General features: G+C 40.3%; 1 protein-coding gene across 2 annotated transcripts in view; it reads right to left on the minus strand.

The window, feature by feature from the left end:
• LOC134357267 (ephrin-A5-like) overlaps positions 1-19,296 on the minus strand; it is a 196,901-nt gene that overhangs the window by 92,681 nt on the left and 84,924 nt on the right. The window lies entirely within an intron of this gene.

The raw sequence follows: 19,296 nt of genomic DNA on the forward strand, positions 1-19,296 counted from the left end.
ATTTTCCTGTCTGTTTGGAGCCTGATTCAAAACAGAGCATTGCCAGCAAAGTAACACTTCCTCAGTATTGCTCATGTGTATCTGCCTAGGTCTCTGTGTGCAAGCCTCAGCGATGGACTTAAATCTTCTGACTCCGGTTCAAGAACACCACCATTTGAGCAAAAGCCAACAAGTTAAGGCCTTGTTTTAGATAGACGTCACCTGTAGTAACGTGTTAACTTGTTCATCCCTTCAAGTTAGATCCGTAAACAGTCACAGTAAGGTAGTATGTCAAAATGTCTTTAAAAAGGTTATTGATTGTTGTGAAGCCTGGACTTGCAAAAGACACAAATGTATACTCCTCCTTTCTATCTCTAAGCAGAGCCCATATCTCACTGCAGTTGCTTTAATTCAAGAGTGCATTTCTACTGTATTATATTTTATGATCAATTTATTTGCATCAAAATCAACTGTCCATTGACACACTAAATAAATTACCAACGTCTTTTTCTTAAGGGGCAATATCTGTTTTTTTAGCATCCTGCAGAAAGTAGGTATGAACTCAGCAAGGTTCTTCAATTTAACCAGTCACGATTAAAGCAGATGGCCAAAATTTAATATTTCTAAGAATTTTATCATACTTCCCATACTCCACATTCTTTCAAGCAGCTTTGCTACACAATTTGGTGTTTTTATATACTTTTAATTGCATAAATATTTGAAGTCTAGATTCCTTGTGAATTTTTCCAGGTTTTTCTCAGCTTCTAATACAGTCCTATATTACAAACACAAAATAATCTGCAGATGTTGTTGTCAAAGGAACACTCACAATACGCTGGAGGAACTCAGCAGGTCAGTCAGCATCAGTTGAAAAGATTAGTCGACATTTCGGGCCGAAACCCTTCGTCAGGACTGAAGGAAGAACTTTGGGGAGGGTTTGAAGAAAGTCCTTCCATCCTGACGAAGGGTTTCGGCCCGAAATGTCGACTAATCTTTTCAACTGATGCTGACTGACCTGCTGAGTTCCTCCAGAACAGTCCTATATTAATTTGCTTTGCCTTAAATTATTAACAAGTTATTGAAGTATAATTCATTGGGATCACAACATCCTCTTTCCCCATTCATGTACATGAACCACAATATAAAATTATTTTATCTATTAAGCTTATCCTTGTCCATCTTGTCCTTCAATCCTACCCTTCCACAATGTTTACACAACTTCGCTTCACCAGCAGGACACACTTGACAGTAAATATCAGCAATTTTCCACTTCCTAACCCAGGGTTAATTGTAACCATACTATTCACACCTTATAAGGATCAGTCAGAACAGATGTTTGCTAACAGCATTTCCCAATTTTTCATAAATTTTCATATATAGTATATTCACAAAAAATAGTTTGCTCTGTGTTTACAAAGTTCACCCTGAATGCTCGATTAGACCCATGTGAGCCATTCCTAATGAGAAGGTCAAATATATATTCAAATGTTAAATGGAAAATAAGCTAAATATGAGAAACAAGAAAAGCTGCCTAGGATCATAAGGTCGTAACATGATCACCAGTTTAGATGATTTTACAAACCCCAAGAGCCTTATGTCATCTAAATTCCTTCTATAACAATCTTTAACACTCTCCAACGTGGGTATTAATCTCCATGTCATCTTACCTCCACAGGAAATAATAAAACATATATACTAAGTGTTTGTACGTGTCTGTAAACTGATTGCCCACCAGCATGCTACAAGGTAGTAATTAGATAGGTCTCTATTGATAAAGTCATAAAATACCATAACATAGCTCAGGGTATTTGCTAATATCAACAGCAACTAGCTCCCAGACTGAATTACTGTTTAGTAGAGACCAGCATATTTAGTACTGTTAAGCAGTATTCGAGAATGCTTACAGCCAAATTGTAGTTTAGCATTGTAGTAGAAATGTGCAGACATTAAGCCAAATGATTTTTTCACAACGGAGCTTGACCGTTGGTGGGTGTGGTACAAAAACGGATAAACAAAGTGGAGACGTTGATCAACCATGAGTGAAGAGCAGCCTCAAGGAGGCCAAAAGGCCTCTCCTCTTCCCCTGAGCCCATGAGCTTTGTCCACAAGAGGTGTGGGAAAAATTTCAACAATATTATCATAGATCTTTGTCCTTCAAAAATGGATTATAGCTGAAGAAAGCACTTTTCATTCTACAATGCTGTAATTAATTTTGGTGGACACTACTTCAGGCTATCTTCAGGAGTGAGCACTAGCTACATAATTTTGATGGCGTTCCAGTGAGATTTTTAGTCACAAGTGCAGCCCTGAGTGTATGGAACGAGCCTCTGGCAATCCTCAATGACTGCTACAAATCACTGTGGCTGGATGGCTTTTCAGGTAAAGAGATAAAAAATGTTCATCCAAAACTCAGCTGCTATATCATACCCTAGTCTAAACTGTTCGTTCGCCGCCACGCTGCTCTCCCTCCTCAAACGCCAACAGCTTAATCTAAAGATGCTAATCATGATCTGTATTTCATTTCACCTCACTTCTCTGAAACAAGCAAAGAGATGGAGATTAGCTTTATTTGTCGCATGTACATTGAAACATACAGTAAAATGTGCAGCATCTATATATATTGAAATGCACTGTTATGGACCAACACAGTCCAAGGATTGCGCTGGGGCAGTCTGCAAGAGTCGCCAGGCTTTTAGAGCCAGCGTAGTATGCCCACAATCCATTTCTCATTGCAAACCCTCTATAAAGCCTACGTTCCTCTGACTTCTTACCTCACCATTAAGGCTTCTGTTGACTGGACACTGATTTCTAAATCTTGTAACTCCTCCTTCAAGACCCAACATGTTTAAGAAAGTATTTAATCAACCTTCCTTTATCTACTCTGCCTGTATCCTTCATGATTTTCAATACCTTTCATTCTATGGCTTCTTGTTTCATGGAGTTCTGTGAAGAGTAAGAATTTCAGGTTGTATACTGTATGCATTGTCTGAAGTTAAATTGAACCATTTGAACCTTCCTCAGATCCCACCATGTCCTTTATTTCAACTAAAACAAACTCAAGTTTCTCCATCTATCCACAACCCTAGTAACACACACAAAATGCTGGAGGAACTCAATATGTCAAAGGAGAAGGATAAAGAGCCGACATTTCGAGCGGTCTCAGCCCAAAACATCAATTGTTTTTTCTACTGCCCGAGTTGCTAAATTCCTTCAGCAATTTGTCTGTGCTACTCTGGATTTCCAGCACCTGCAGAATTTTTTATGTTTATGACCCATATCCCTAAAATCACTTTAGTATCATATGTCCTGATTAAGGGTCTCAGCCCGAAACATCAACTGTTTACTCTTTTTCTTAGATGCTGCCTGGCCTGCCGAGTTTCTCCATCATTTTGTGTGTGCTGCAATCATTTTAGTAAATCTCTTGTACAACCCTGAAGCTTTTGCATCTTTCCTAAAGTGTTGCACCCAGAACTAGACACAACACTCGCATTGCGGTGGAACCAGTCTTCCGTGAAGCTACTGTATCAATGTATTGCACCCAGTTCAAATGTTTAACAGCCAGCTTGGAGGGTTGCCAATCCAGATACGTGCAAATGAAGGAAATAAATCTTTAGACTTACTTCCTACAGCTGAGCCACCTCAATGGTGGGCAAGAGGAAGGAAAGTCTGCAAAATATTTTACTGGCTTCATAGTTGGTTACTTACCTGGGGTGTTGTTCAGTTGCACTTAGACTGAAGAGGTGGTAATGAGCTCGATTCCTAAACCACTGCAACGTATCTGGTAGCAGCTTGAAGCAACTTGGTGCTTCATTTTTACGTCATATCAAGCAAAGATATAAATAAATCATTCAAAATTTCTGTAACAATTCAGCAGGTCTGCTGTTGGCATTCTTTCACTTGCAGTTTCTTTTTAAACTGAATTCAAATTCTCAAACTTCCATGTTGAGATTTGGTACTTTCCTGATTATTAGTCCAGCCTCTGGATCACCTGCCTCGTAACATATTCTCTAGAGTACTGCATCCATGGAACCAAAGAGAGACTGGATCATGTTAAAAAAAGTCATTTCTCTAAATCAAGTTTTATAGCCATCACTATGCTATTATGCAGCTTTGTTTGAATCGTCAGATGAAATGCAAGTTCAGGAAATGCCAAATTGATAAATGCATTTCAAAGTTCAAAGTAAAATTTATTATCAGAGTATATACATATCACTACATACAACCCTGAGATTCATTTTCCTGCAGGCATACTTAGCAAATCTACAGAACAGGATCAATGAACAATTGTGCAAATTGCAAATGTAAATAAATAGCAATAAATAATGAGAGCATGAAATAACAAGGTAAGGAGTACATAAAGTGAGATAATCGGGTGTGCATTTCAGAGACAGGCGAAGGCCTTATTCTGCCACAGATACTTGAGATTTTGACTGCTATTTTGATATCAAAATAATTCTAAGCCATTCTATCATGAAGCTTTTTCTACTCTAATAATCATCAGAAATTCTGGAATTTTTATATTCAACACTCACATTCTAAATCACTGTTCAATCTATTATTGTTTAATTTAAAATAGCTCCTAAAAATGTGAGCATTTTGGTTTCCCAGTATTGAATTATCTTTTGCATGTTAATAATAGCACTTTTTAAAACGTATTCATTCACTGGATGTGGTTGTGAATATCAATGGCAGCGTTTAATGTCCATTCTTAACTACCCCCAAACTGAGAAAGCGGTTATCAGTCAACACCACTGGTTGGTCCAGAGTCATTTATAGTCCAAAATACACAAGGATTTCAGACGTCCTTCCCTAAGGACATCAATGAACCAAGTGTAATACACACAGAATGTTGGAGGAAATCAGCAGGTCAGACAACATCTATGGAAAGGCAATATTTCAGGCCGCGGCCCCTTATCAGGGCTTTGTGTCTACGTTACTCTGGATTCCCAGCATCTGCAGAACCTTTAGCATTAATGAACCAAATGAGTTTTCATTTCACAGCAACCTAGTAACTTCATGGGTACTCCACATGAGATAGGCATTTCTAATTTTAAATTCCAGATTTATTTTTTTGAACTTAATTCCCTAGTTGCCATATTAGGAATTAAACTCTTGTCTCTAGATGAACCGTCCAGAATTCAGACTATTATGGAAATTGAAATACTACACTATCATACACTTCTGCTTTCAGTTAAAGCACTGCAATTAAAACTTATGACTACACAGCATTAAGATACTATATAAGCAACATTAGATATTTACTACAACCTATCTTTCTCAACCCTACAAAATCTCCAAACTTTTCCTTATTTCTAAATACAGTTTCCTGTTGGGTGAAAGAATATCAAACCCTTCCAGCACTATAGACAAGATAAAGACTTGTACTGGTTAATGGTTCCAGGAGTTGAAAATTAGAGTTGTAGATCAAGCATATGTTAGTTTGTAAAACCACAGGGAAGCTGACAACACTGGTACAAGCTTTGGATACAGCAAATGATGCAGACCAACAACTTGTCCTATTTCCATCACAGAAACTGAATGAATTTGGATTCCATCTGCCGCAGCACAAGAGTCTATCATCTCTCAGTGAGGAAGCCCAGTCCTAAGTGACATTCACAAATGTGCCCAGGTGAATTTTATCGAAGTTATTTCATTATTTGGGCTGGAAGCTGTTCAGTCTCCTGGCAGGTTAATAACGCACCAATTTTGGAGCCCATTACGTGATGTCAATTGAATGGAGTCCCTTTATATTGCAGACATAGAGGGCTGTAAATGCAAGTTGTGGGGTGTTAGGTCATAAGTTTTAATGACACATGTTGGATTGCATCTCCGCATCCATTTCCAAGCCAACTGTTTTTCAATGCGTTGGCTTTAAAATATTCTCTTCGTTTTTATAGCCCACCAATATTCCGTGTAGACCTTAATCATGCGTAGTTTCTTCACCTCTGGCTTCCTGTATGGCCGCCACCGGGACCATGGCATAAAGCTTGGAATTTCCTCCCGAAATCTCCCTACTTTAAAACCAACCTTAAAAATGAAATGGTAGACCCACCTTTCCTTCTGCTCTCCCTCTATAGCTCAGCACTCTTTATTTGATTATTCTCACTTAGTCACCACTTCAAAGTGGATTCACAATGCAAGCTGCTAAAATAATGCAACCATGATGCTTTCCTCATCAGCATTCTCTCTGCTCTGCTTTCTGCACCTAGCAGCTTATTCTGACATATAGTCTCGCCCTTCTGGCTACTTTTCACATGAGAATGGACATCATGTATGCAAGTTTCCTATGTGATCAATTCAAGATTAATCTATTGTTAATTATTATATAAATTTGTCATAAATATTCAATCCGCAATATACACCCAGTGGCCATTTTATTAAGTACACTCGGTTGATAAGCAAATACTTATTCAGTCAATCATGTGGTAGCAACTTAATGCATAAAAGGCATGCGGACATAGTCGAAAGGTTCAGTTGTTGTTCAGACCAATCATCAGAATGGGGGAGAAATGTGATCTAAGTGATTTTGACTGTTGGTGCCAGATGGTGTGGTTTGAATATTTCAGAAACTCCTGATCTTCTAGGATTTTCACGCACAACAGTTTCTAGAATAGTGCAAAAAACAAAAAAAAACATCCAGTGAGCAGCACTTCTGTGGGCAAAAATGCCTTGTTAACGAGAGAGGTCAGAGGAGAACGGCCAAACTGGTTCAAGCTGATAGGAAGGTAACAGCAACCTAAATAACCACTCGCTGCAACAGTGAATGCACAAAATCTCAAACCTTGTTAGTGGATGGGTTGTAGCAGAAATCCACAAAGATACACTCAGTGGCCACTGAGTTTATGTCAACCTTTGGCATAATCCCATGCTATTCTATTAAGAACCCTGTTACCAGGGTGCTGGATGGCATTAAGGATGTATCCATGAGATGAAATATCTTCAATTCTCATCAGCAACATCCAAAGAAGTTTTCAGCTTTATGTAAGCTAGTAAAATGGACACTAACATAACAGCTCGCAGACTAATCCTACAACTTTGCACTCCCAGCAACCTTGCTTGACAAGAAGATATATTGAAAATTTGTGCACTGCTACACATGATTGGAAATGAGTTCTCCACACATGCCCAGATTTCCAATTTGTGTTCCTACTGGGCAAGACTCCAACAAAGGATATAAAATCAGATAATAACTTTCATCCACCAATATACAGTACAGTAAACAGAGAATTGAAAATGTTCCCATGCAGTGTCTTGTATTACCTTCTAATGTTTAATTTCCAGGGAAATCAATGCAAAGGAAGGAGGTTAAGTATACATTTCTCATTTGACTTTAAAGTAAAATAGATACTGTGCTTGGCATAAGTTAGAACTTTAGCATAAATGAGGTTAAGATTCACTGAATATAATTTACATTTCATTAAAGTGAATAACTCAAAGTAGAAATAATTTTCCTTTCTACTGCAAAAAAATTAATTATTAGGAAACACTCAAGATATTAGATTCCTGAGTTTTACCTTGGCAATCATTTTGTTGCTCTGCAATTTGATTAATTGCAGTTGTTCCAATATCAATTACTGTGGGAAACCTGCAACTCCCTGCAGAGAAATGATCATGCCACAAACTAGCCCATAAAACTCTCCATATATTGAGGGAACGGGGGAAGTGATTTGATCTCTGCTAACAATGTAAGTGTTTATTCCAAAATACAAAAGGCTTGAAGGGGCTTTGGATGCCAGCAGACAGTAACTTTAATTTGTGTGATTTGTGCCTGATACCAGACCATTGAAACAGGCTCTCTGCCCTCAAGTATCGCCATGGCAACAAATTACTAGCTGGACAGAGAAAACACTACAATGACATTCTCAAAGCCTCCTTGAGAAAATGTACCAACCTCAACAAGCCTGTGGGAATCCCTGGCCCAAAGCCAAGCAAAATAGTGAACGAGATCTAGATTGGTACTCAGAACCTCAGGCCCCAGCATCATTGGGAGCACAACAATGCCCAGTGAAAAAGGCAGGAGGAGAGCACTGTTCACACGCCGTCCAACAACTCCTGCCCCCCTCTACAGTGATGGAGTTTAAACATCCCACACTGGTCTCATCAGCCAGAGATCAGAAAGTTAGTGTGTTGAGGTAAGTCACCCTCTAGCCCTTGTCACTGCCTACAAAGATGCAATAGGTGCAGCACCTTTGAAATCTAATTCCAACTTTGCAAGATGATTCACATTAAGGAGAGGCAATAAGGCAGAAAAGCCATTTTATAGTCATAGAGTCATAAAACACTACAACACAGAAACAGGCCCTTTGGCCCATCTACTCCATGCCAAACTATTATTCTGTCTAGTATCACTGACCTGCACCCAGATCATAGCCCTCGATATCCATCCCATCCACGAACTTATCCAAACTTCTCTTAAATCAAATCCGCATCCACCACTTCTGCTGGCAGCTCGTTCCACTCTCTCACCACCCTCTTGAGTGAAGAAGTTCCCCCTAATGATCCCTTCAAACATTTTACCTTTCACCCTTAACTCATGACCTCTAGTTCTCGTTGCACCCAACAGCCTCACGTGGAGAGATAGATGAACGCTGGCTGCAGGGATGAGTTCTGAGCCTGAATTTTTAAAAACACACACACACAAATATATGTCATAGATAAGGGAGGAAAATTCCAGAAATTGGAGCTGGCTGACTGAAGGCACAACCATGTAGCGTGGGATGAAGATAGAAGCTTTATGTGCGGAATGCAAATGTTCACTGAAGCACATCATTGGTAAAGGATGAGCACAGAAGGGTGAAGCGAGTCCACAAAGGAATTTAAAGATGATACGCAGCATCATAAATTTAGGGCACTGTGGGCAGGGGATCCAAAGTGAGAAAGATGCTGGTGATGGGTGAGAAGATCAGAGGGCAGAGTTGTGCATGTTGGAGTTAATGAGGAAAAAAAAGAGGCGCGGGGTGACAGGAGTGATTGCATTCAACATGACAAAGGCATGTCAAAAGCCTCCAATGGCATTTCTGTAACAGTATGCAGTGACGGATGAATCTGTGTACAAACCTGGTTCTCTATTCACCCCCTCTAATTTGATAATCCATAAACTGAAAATAATCTTTAAGCCAAATTGTCACTGTTGGAGGACTCTAAGGCACAAACAAGCAGACTTCAAATTCTTATTGAACAGCCATTCATTCGGGATTCAAATTAATAATCGGATTCTTGAATGGGAGCAAAGAGTCCTGACATCAAATCTGGGGATGAATTATTACCTTCAGAAACAAATATGGGATAGAATTGAAAAAAAGGCCACAACTGGGTTAAAAGTCTAGAGCATTAACAGATGTGTCAGAAGGCTACATGGCTAATAACTAGATTTTACTGTTGTTCTCTGTGTTTGCACACACTTCCATCCAATTAGCAATTCTTTTTCCTTCTGAGCACGTCCAGAAGGGTCATTTTGCTAAAGTGCCTGCCCAATTTTGTTTAATATTGTTAGACTTACCTTGACTGACAGCCCTGTTGGTATGTGAATTGAGATTGATAATGCAATACAATTCTCAAAGGAAGCATGTGCGTGTCTGTGCACTGTCAGAGTGTAATGAGGAGTCGTTTTCTTTTGTTTCACTGATGCAATGCAAGGGCCAACCTAAATTACGACGTTGCAGAAATTGTGGACTTCACATTTTCCACTATATATGGGCCAGATATCACACCAGCTGGGCCATTAAAGATAGAAGTCTTAAAGACGAGCTTTAGTAGTCACATGTACATCAAAACATGAGTGAAGAGCATAATTTGCATCAATGACCAACAGTCCAAGATGTGCTGCAAGTATCACCATGCTTCTGGTGCCAATGTAGCATGCCCTCAATTTACAAACCAATATGTCTTTGGAATGTGGGAGGAAACCAGAGCACCCAGAGGAAACCCACATAGTCGTGGGGAGAACGCACAAAATCTTTACGAACAGCTATGCTACCATGTCACTAGTACTGAGAGCTGACCTGCTCTCCCCCAACAACGTCAATCTCACTGTCCGAAAGGAAGAGAGAAAGACAGAGGAGAGGCAAAAGGCTTGCAGCAACGGAGTAGTACAAGGAGGAATCGGCACATACGGGCACAGCTCAGAGGGCAGTGGCAATCGGGAAGCCGGAAAAACTGGGAGTGATGGATAGTAGATGGCGACTATGGGGAGTCAGCAGGCTCCAGGCAAACACAACCTGCTCTCTGAGCAGGAGCAGGCAGCTTTTGGGGCTGCACCCCCATAATCGCAGGTGAAGGAGGGAGGGCGCCGACCCTACCCCTGCCGCTCCTCCCTACCCCGCCGTGCCATGAGCAGAGAGCTGCCCCCCTGCTCATTCTCTGAAGAACGACGGCTGACAGCTGAGGGAGGACTGTAACTGGTTCTCATCAAGGCAACAGAGCATAAAATGTTTTCAAAAGATATAAAAAAGAGGTTAAGTAGTTTAACCAGGAAGGTATATACTGAGCAACTTTTAAAAATTACTGCTAGCAATAAAAAATCAATATTATCTCTCTGCAGTTTTATTTGTGTTGTTCACAATTCAGTCAAAGCATTTCGAAATTCATCTTGCAATTCTAATACAGTGTCAACTGATGAGCAATGAATGGCGTTTAAACAACCAATTGCCTTTTTATGTGGTTGGTTTTGAAAGACTGACGATGAAGTGGGCTTCAATCCAACAACCACAAAAGGCATCACAAAACACTTAACACCATTTTTGTTGGTGTGTGAGTCACAGTGCCCCACTGAGAAATTGCGAGGTTAAGAAATGAAGCTGTCCCAAATGTTTTGTTTGAACGGACACGGTGGCATCAGAGGTATTTCTACAGAACCAGAAATGGAGCACAATTATGCTGAAAAATCAAGAAAACTTAAAACAAAGTTCTGTTGACATGGAAAAGCCATGCAATTGCGCTAAAGGTTCTTTGAATGTGCTCCTAAAGGATTCAAAAAAATCAATAGGCCAGATTTGTATGGCTAAGAAGTATTTATTGTGTGCTATTACCTAGTTACCACACCAAACATAAGTTACACATAACAACACATTGAGAGAGGGAGTGAAATACAACATTATAGTTTAAAAAATATGTATCAGGACATCACTACTGTCGTCAGATATTTGTAGGTTTCAAAGATTTTCTCTGAAAAGAACCTCATCCCATTAATCACCACCACTGACAGAACATTAGGTGATCTTCTTGGGTGTTTGTATATGTCACATTACATCATTCAACCATTGCATTTGTGCAGAAAGAATAATATTGGAAATCAGAGCTCTGTACAGAAAACCCACCTCAAATTTGACTAATCATGGCCAATTGAGACCGAGTTATTACGATTTCTTTGATTCCTGACCTAAACTGAACAAGCATTAGGCTTGAATGGCTTGAACACTTGGGCTTGGATTGAGTAGACAGACTATAAACTTTAGTGCATTTATTTATAAAGGATCTGAGTGGTTCAACTGGGCCTGAGGTCCAAGAGTCACAATTTCTTTCAAACTTAACCAAATCTGATATATGTGGTTGATTAAAGATAATCAAGTACTCATAACTTTGGGTTAGGTAGTCTGCTCTATTGCAAATTCTATTGTGCACTATTAAACTCAGAAGGTCATCGGTAATTCACAACCAGGGAAAGAAAAATATGAGCACAGGATTTTTTAAAAATCACTTTTGCTACAACATCTGACCTTTTAAGTCCAGTTTTTGTCCACATTTACCCTCCACACGAGAGAACAGATCTCTTCTGATATCTTTAGCCCTGTGTTCTTTCATCATCTAGCAATCCAAACTGACCTCCATTTTGACTTGTCTGTTTCACCCACTAACCCTGGAAAAGAATTCCACCGCTTGACTGATCTTTGTGCAAACAACTTCGTCCTGCCCTGTTCCAAATCACTTACCACACTTATCTAGCACTTGGGCAGGCTATGGCCAAATACTTTAACTTAATCATGTTTTGTGTCTGTCTCTCCCATGTCCATGAAAATCAAACCTCATTAATCCTCTTAGCTCCTTCAATTTCTAATCAGCAGAACTACCAGAAACCATTGTGAAGATCATTTAAATGGTCCAAAATGATATGTTCTCCCAACACACACAACACTAGAAACATTCCACTCCCCAGTCTGACATAAATTGTCAGACCTCTACTGATGAATGTTAGTTCTCCCCATCTGGATTATATATTGTCCAGAGCACTATCACCTTTTCCAGTATGAGGTATCAATAATAACCATAAAATGGAGGGGAATTTTTTATTTGTTGTTAGAGAAGAAAAAGCACTGCAATTATTACCTCTTTAAACCAAATCTAGTTTTGGACATACATAAGGAAATAAATAGTTGTTTAAAGTCACACAGCATCATTCACGAATGTCCTGGTAATTGTTAATGGGAACTGGGAACCTTCATTAAAACTAAAGATGCACACTATTACACAAATGCTCTTTTAGTTGCATTTAATTGGATATTATTGCAAATTCATTTAGTTGCATTTTGCAGGCATAATTATTAAATAACTATAATACCTTTACAGCAGCATAAAGAGACAATCAGGTATTTAAGCAGGAGATGGAGTCCCAATTAAAACCAGTGCCTCGGCTTTACGTGAGCTGAGGATATCATGGAGGGAGAGTCTAGTAACAGCTGACTTCAGCATTGCTGTTACATTTCACTGGATGATCCTGGGAAACTCAATAACTGAGGCAGATGGAAGGCTCTGCTTCATTCCTTCCCTTCACCTTCCCATCATCTGCTTGTATAGATGAGGAAGGTACAAGCAACAGCTTGGGTTAAGTAAAAGAAGCTTTAGGTTAGAACACTGAGGTGGGATTGAATCCCAAATGAAATTTAATGAGTCACCGAGCAGCTCACATGGTCTGTACACACCAGCTGTGTGGTGAAAAAGGAACAACAGCGCCTCTTTCATCTTAGACGGCTGAAGGAGTTTGGTATGGGTCCCCAAATCCGAAGAACTTTCTACAGGGGCACAATCTAGAGCAACCTGACTGGCTGCATCACTGCCTGGTATGGGAACTGCACCTCCCTTAATCGCAGAACTCTGCAGAGAGTGGTGCAGACAGCCCAGCGCATCTGTCATTGTGAACTTCCCATGATTCGGGACATTTACAAAGACAGGTGTGAAAAAAGGGCCTGTGGATCACTGGGGACCTGAGTCACCCCAACCACAATCTATTCCAGCTGCTACCATCTGGGAAACGGTACCGCAGTGTAAAAGCCAGGACCAACAGGCTCCAGGACAGCTTCTTTCACCAGGCAATCAGACTGATTAACTCACACTGATTTGAGTGTATTTCTATGTTACATTGAATATTTTATTTATTATAAATGATTATTGATTACTATGATTGTACAATGCACATTTAGACAGAGACATAACGTAAAGATTCTTACTCCTCATGTATGTGAAGGATGTAAGAAATAAAGTAAATTCAATTCAAACTGAATTCCACCCAAATCCAAACAACAGCTAAATTGAACCTACCCTGAACCTGAATATGTATTCAAATTTTTGCAAACCTGACGTGATCAGAGCCAGAGATATAATATTCTGAAACATGCTATTGACATGCAGTGATACCAGAGCACAGCCCAGCACAACCAACCAGTATTATGCAAAAATCTTACGCAAATATATATATCGCTAGTGTGCCTAAGACTCTTGCACCTGTCAGAGACTTCTGTATTTGTCAACATGGAGCGGAGTGTGATTTCCTAAATTTGATGCTGGGAATGGTGAGGATGGAGTAGTGTGGGACAGGTGGCAGAGGAGTGCCAGAGGCGGGATGGGGGTGTGGCGTGAATGGAGACACACTCAGCCCTGAGACACCAGGCAAGGTCACTTAATTCCAAACAGTTGGTTTACTGATCATTACAGAGTGTCTCTGGTGCTTCCCACTCCTTCCCCTTTTCCCTACCTGTATTTTCCTCTCCTTACCCCCTTGCATCTCTCAGTCCACAATAGAGAGCCATATCAGAATCAGGCTTATCATCACTCACATATGTCATGACTTTTTTTGCAGCAGCAGTACAGTGCAATACATAAAATTACTACAGTGCAGTGCAAAAGTTTCCGGCAGCCGGGCTACATATACGTGCCTGGGACTGCTGAACATTATGGTATGGCCAGGTCTCACCAGGCTCAGGCTGCGTTGCCACATCCTCCACTGTTATACAGCTCTCTTTTAGGGAGGAGCATCCTGCTCTCCATCCAAGTGCAAATGTGCAGGACTTGGTAACTAATCTGAAGTAAATAATTTTTGATGAACAAGATTTTTGGATAAGACGGAATCTTGTCACTGGTAAAAGAATTAGGGTCTCCTTGTACACTGGGGAATTAAAATTCCTGCTTGCTGAGCTCATTTTCTTAAATAAAAGCAGAAGATGCTTGAAACAATCAGTGGGTCAGGAAGTACTTGCAGAAAGAGAAACAAATTTAATGCTTCAAGTTGGTAGATCCTTTTTCAGAACTGAGAAAGTGAGAAAACAAATTAGCTTTAAATTGCAAAGAGCATGGGAAAGGGATAGGTAAAAAGAGAGGGAATATCTGTGATAGGAGTGAGGTAATTTTCTACTGCACTCCTGGCAGGTAACATCAAATTCTCTCCTGCTGGGGTAATTCATTACCCATCCTTTACATTTTCCTTTCTACCCTTCCTCTCTTCCCATTCCCCTTACATCTCTTCATGCTATCCTTCTGACCTCTATTTCTCAATTATTCCTGCTCTCCATCCCCACTTTCTTCTTTCAACTCCTCTTTTTTTCCCTTTGGCTTTCATTGTTGCAGTCTCTCGTTCCCTCTCCCTGCCCCCTCCATGCTGGTCCTGTCTGACCTAAGCATGTGGTCTCAACTACCCACATGAACATCACAGATAATGATAAAGAAAATACCGATAATTGTTGACTGTAAACATTCTTGATGTTTGGAATTTACCATTTGTGAGCCTTGGGGTTAAAAAAAAATTCCTGTCAAAATGGAAATTCTTACAGGGATAGCCAACACAGATGAGGTGTTGCTGAGTTGTAATTATCTATAAAGGATCTATAGACCCCCCCAGAGGTTTCACATTTACTGTCCCATTTTGTAACAAACTGCAGCTGATATTTACACGGCCTTCTTCAGTGAGAGATAAAACCCAGCACCTTCTGGTGAAATCAGCCGAAACACACAAACACCACTCTACACTCAGTGAGGCTCAGTAAATGAAATGCCAGGACAATTGGCGATGTCTGCAGTTATGCATCTGTTACAGACAATCAGCTACAATGAAAATAAACACAAGAGATTCTGCAGATGCTGGAAATGCAGAGTGACACACATAAAATGCAAGAGGAAATCAGCAATCAAGAGGAATCTTTACAAAGGAATTAAGAGTCAAAGTTTCAGACCGAGGCCCTTCATAAGAACTTGGTAATTTTCTGCCGCGCTCCTGACAGGTAACCTCATTTCTACAAACTACTGCTGAGGTAATTCATGTCACATACTTTACATTTTCCCTTTTTCCTGTCCTCTCTTCATATTCCACATAGCGCGCACGCGCCGGTCGTGCATGCAGCCTGGTACAGCCGTTCCGATCAGTATTCTTACTTTCTTCTTCTTACTTTTAACTTACGTTATTTTTTGTATTTTTTTTCACGGTAACACGTTGAAGCTGCACCCTCTCTAACATGCTGGTAGAGAGTTTTATTTGGGTTTTTAGCGCTGGAAATAGTTACAACCCGACACGCGGGACAGAAGCAAGGTCGCATTGTGTATTCCAGGACCAGCTGTTTACGCTAATGCTGGCCGGTTTAGTGAGCAGAGCGGCGGACACCCCTGCTGAAATCTGGAGGAAAACACACAAAAGATGCAGAGGGAGACCACAAAGTCAAGGAAAGAGGACTGGGTCAAGACAACAGAGACTTATGGAGAAGAGGAGTTCGGTGGGAAATAAAATGGACGAGATCACGGTGCTAGCCAGGCGTTTGAGAACATTTCGGGAGTGCAGTGTTATGTGCTTCACTGGAACGGGGCTGCACGAGGACATTCCTGATCAAAACTTCTCCATGGACGGCTTCCAGACCGTTCCAGCTGACCGGAAGTGCACTGAGAGCGGTAAGCATAAAGGAGTTGGGTGCTTACTGTTCTGGCTAACAACAGATGGTGCAATCCGGGTCATATTACGATCGAGGAACGTGCTTGTAGACCGGATATTGAACTTTTTACTATTGGACTTCGGCCACATTCCACTGAGATGCAACACTGGGCGTCACGGGAGGTCGTTCCTGCCTGTGGCCATCGAACGTGCAGCTCCTCCCGTGGAGGGTCAGACACCCTGAGCCAATAGATTGGTCCTGGACTTATTTTCCATCTGGCATAGTTTGCATTTTGTTGTTTGATTGCTTGTGGTTTTTGTATTGCTATATTTACGCTCTATTCTTGGTTGGTGCAGCTGTAACGAAACCCAATTTCCCTCGAGATTAATAAAGTATATCTATCTATCTATCTTACTCTTTACATTGCCCTATTCCTGATGAAGGCACCCAATGAAGGATCTTGGCCTGAAATGACAACTCTTTATTCCTTTCCTCAGATACTGCTTGACCTGCTGAATGAGCTACAATGGGAGCTGAGCTGCTGACACTCCATACAGAGCAAAGTTCCAGATAAGCCACATCATCCTACAGCAGAAAGTGGGCAGTTTTATACCCAAATCCATCCAACCATAACCTATTTTCCTGATGAACAGTTTGTATTCAAACAGTGTTCTAATCAGTCATAATATGTGCCCCCTGCCCTTCCGAAACTGATTGCAGTAATGACTATTTGCTTGTGTTTTTTGTGAGTTTGAATTCAATTGACAACAAAATCTAAAACCTCATTCAAGTCACCTTCTATTCAAATCAAATTGTTCACTGCGTTTATCAAGAACTGACAAGATGCAGCTCAAAATTTATTTACATCAATGTTCCACCACAGTGATGAAAACTTGTGTCTCTCATCAAAACAAGGAGTAAATGAAAGGACACTGATTTGCACAGTGTCTCCCTCATCTTCTTAATTATTTGCATGACAGAGAAACAAATGAAGATAAATTAGCACTGCAATTTTTTTTGGTTAAACATTGTGATTAAAAGGTTTAAGTACTATTACACCTGCGTTAGAATTGATGAAAGGTACGTAATTGTGACAAAGCAGAGTGCATCATATTACCATTTTGGCCTTCAGTTTGCTTATGAATATATTTAAGGAAGTTCAGAGTCAAAGCAAAGTGTGTCATTATAATAAGACAGAAGCATGTACAACAGACCCAGCTCTAACTTGTTAAAATAATGGACATCTTAACATTGCAATGTGAATTCCACCTCTAAACAATACATCAGTATAATCCTACTAAGTACTGAATGGCGCTCATGTATTCTTGCACCTATTGTGAAACCTGAGTTAGTTCCTGCCTCAGACACTGACAGGGATGAATGACAGTCATAAGAAAAGGAAGATTACAGCTTTGTGCACAGCACTCTACTATTGTGCTGAAAGTGTTAAACTTATCATTTTTAATGGATGCATAGTGAAAGACTCTTACAGTGCTCAAGGGGTTTAAGAGGACTCATCTGTCATCCCAGCTTTGTCTTTGTTCCAGAGAAGAATGAAACATATTTTTCATAATACATTGTACACAGACAACGTCCACAACTTTTCCGCTGTTTGACAGTTACTACCCCATACTCCCCTGCCATCCATCATTTTGACTCGCCCCCCTGGTGGATCCACACACTAATGTTCCAAAAAAGCCCCTGCTCTGCACCGAGTGATTTCTCCTGCCACAACAAACACGGTGATTGGCCTCTTCAAGAACTAAGACAGCTAGGTCTTCAAAAATACAGAACACTAGAAGATCTCAACAAGTCAATATCTGCAGTATCAAAATAGTCAACATTTCTGGAATCGAGATATGTAAGTTGATGTTCTGAGTCGAAACCCTGCATCAGGACTGAGCAGGAACAGGAAAGGTTGCCAGTATATAGCAGTACATAGCTCTTCACACCCAACTTAACCACTGACCATTGCAATACTTTCTATAACTTGTCCAAAACCAAGGCTTAACATTTCCTTTAACTTTTCAGCAACACCAATTAGCACATATCCTTACAGTAACTCCATTCTACACTCATTCTCAAACTAATTCTGGTATTACTCAAACTTGGCATCCAGTTGAATCTTAACCAGTTTTTTTTGTTATTTTGCAATTCAGGTTGCACATACCAACACCCTTAGATGGTAGAAATTATGTTTCATCATATTACCCTCTCCCACTGTGTTCAAAACCTCAGTTCATGACCACATTACTTGAAGAACTGATTTCACCAATGTTCTTCACACTTCTTTCTAAATCCTACACTCATAGCATCAAACACAAACACGAGAAAACTGGCAGATGCTGCAAGTCCAAAGCAACACACACACAAAATACTGGTCAGGCTGCATCTGTGGAAAAGAGTAACCAGTCAACATTTTGAGCCGAGTGTCCTGATGAAGGGTCCTGGCCCAAAACATTGACTGGTTGCTCTTTTATATAGATGCTGCTTGGCCTGTTGAGTTCCTCCAGCATTTGGTGTGTGTTGCTTTGGATTTCCGGCATCTGCAGATTGTCTCGTGTTGGTGAAGCCACTTCAAGGGATGCCTACCCAAAAGAAGTTTAAATCTTCCCAGAGTCCTGATGAAGGGTCTTAGTCTGAAACATCAACTGTTTACTCTTTTCCATATTACGCTGCCTAGCCTGCTAAGTTCCTCCAACATTTTGTGCGTATAGCAGCAAACACACTTTGTTTGCTTCAGTAAATCAATTTATATGAAAAAAAGAAAATGCTGGAAATCCTCAGCAAGTTAGACAACATCTTTTGAGCAGGAAACAAGAATAACAAGTTAGATTAAAAACCTTTTATCAGAATTAGGGGCGTTTAGAGTTTCAGAGCAATGATCAAGGGAGGGAAGGAAGATCCAAAGTTAGAGTGGAGATCACAAAAGACTCGATGACAAAGGCAGTGCCATTGGCTGAAAGAGAATGGTTAAGGCCAGTAAAAAACTGAAGCTATGTTTGGGAGAGATGAGAGTGGAAGAATATAAAGAGGGTAGAATATAAAGAGAGAAAAATAAAACTGACATTTGACATGAGATAAAACAACAAATTCAAAAAGCAAACAGATGGGAGAAATCAGTGGGTCCTAGCACGAGGGCTAAACCCATAACATCAATCATCCCTTTACCTCCACAGGTGCTGTCTGACTCACT

This window comes from Mobula hypostoma, chromosome 16 (assembly GCF_963921235.1).
Source record: "Mobula hypostoma chromosome 16, sMobHyp1.1, whole genome shotgun sequence".
Lineage (NCBI taxonomy): Eukaryota > Metazoa > Chordata > Chondrichthyes > Myliobatiformes > Myliobatidae > Mobula > Mobula hypostoma.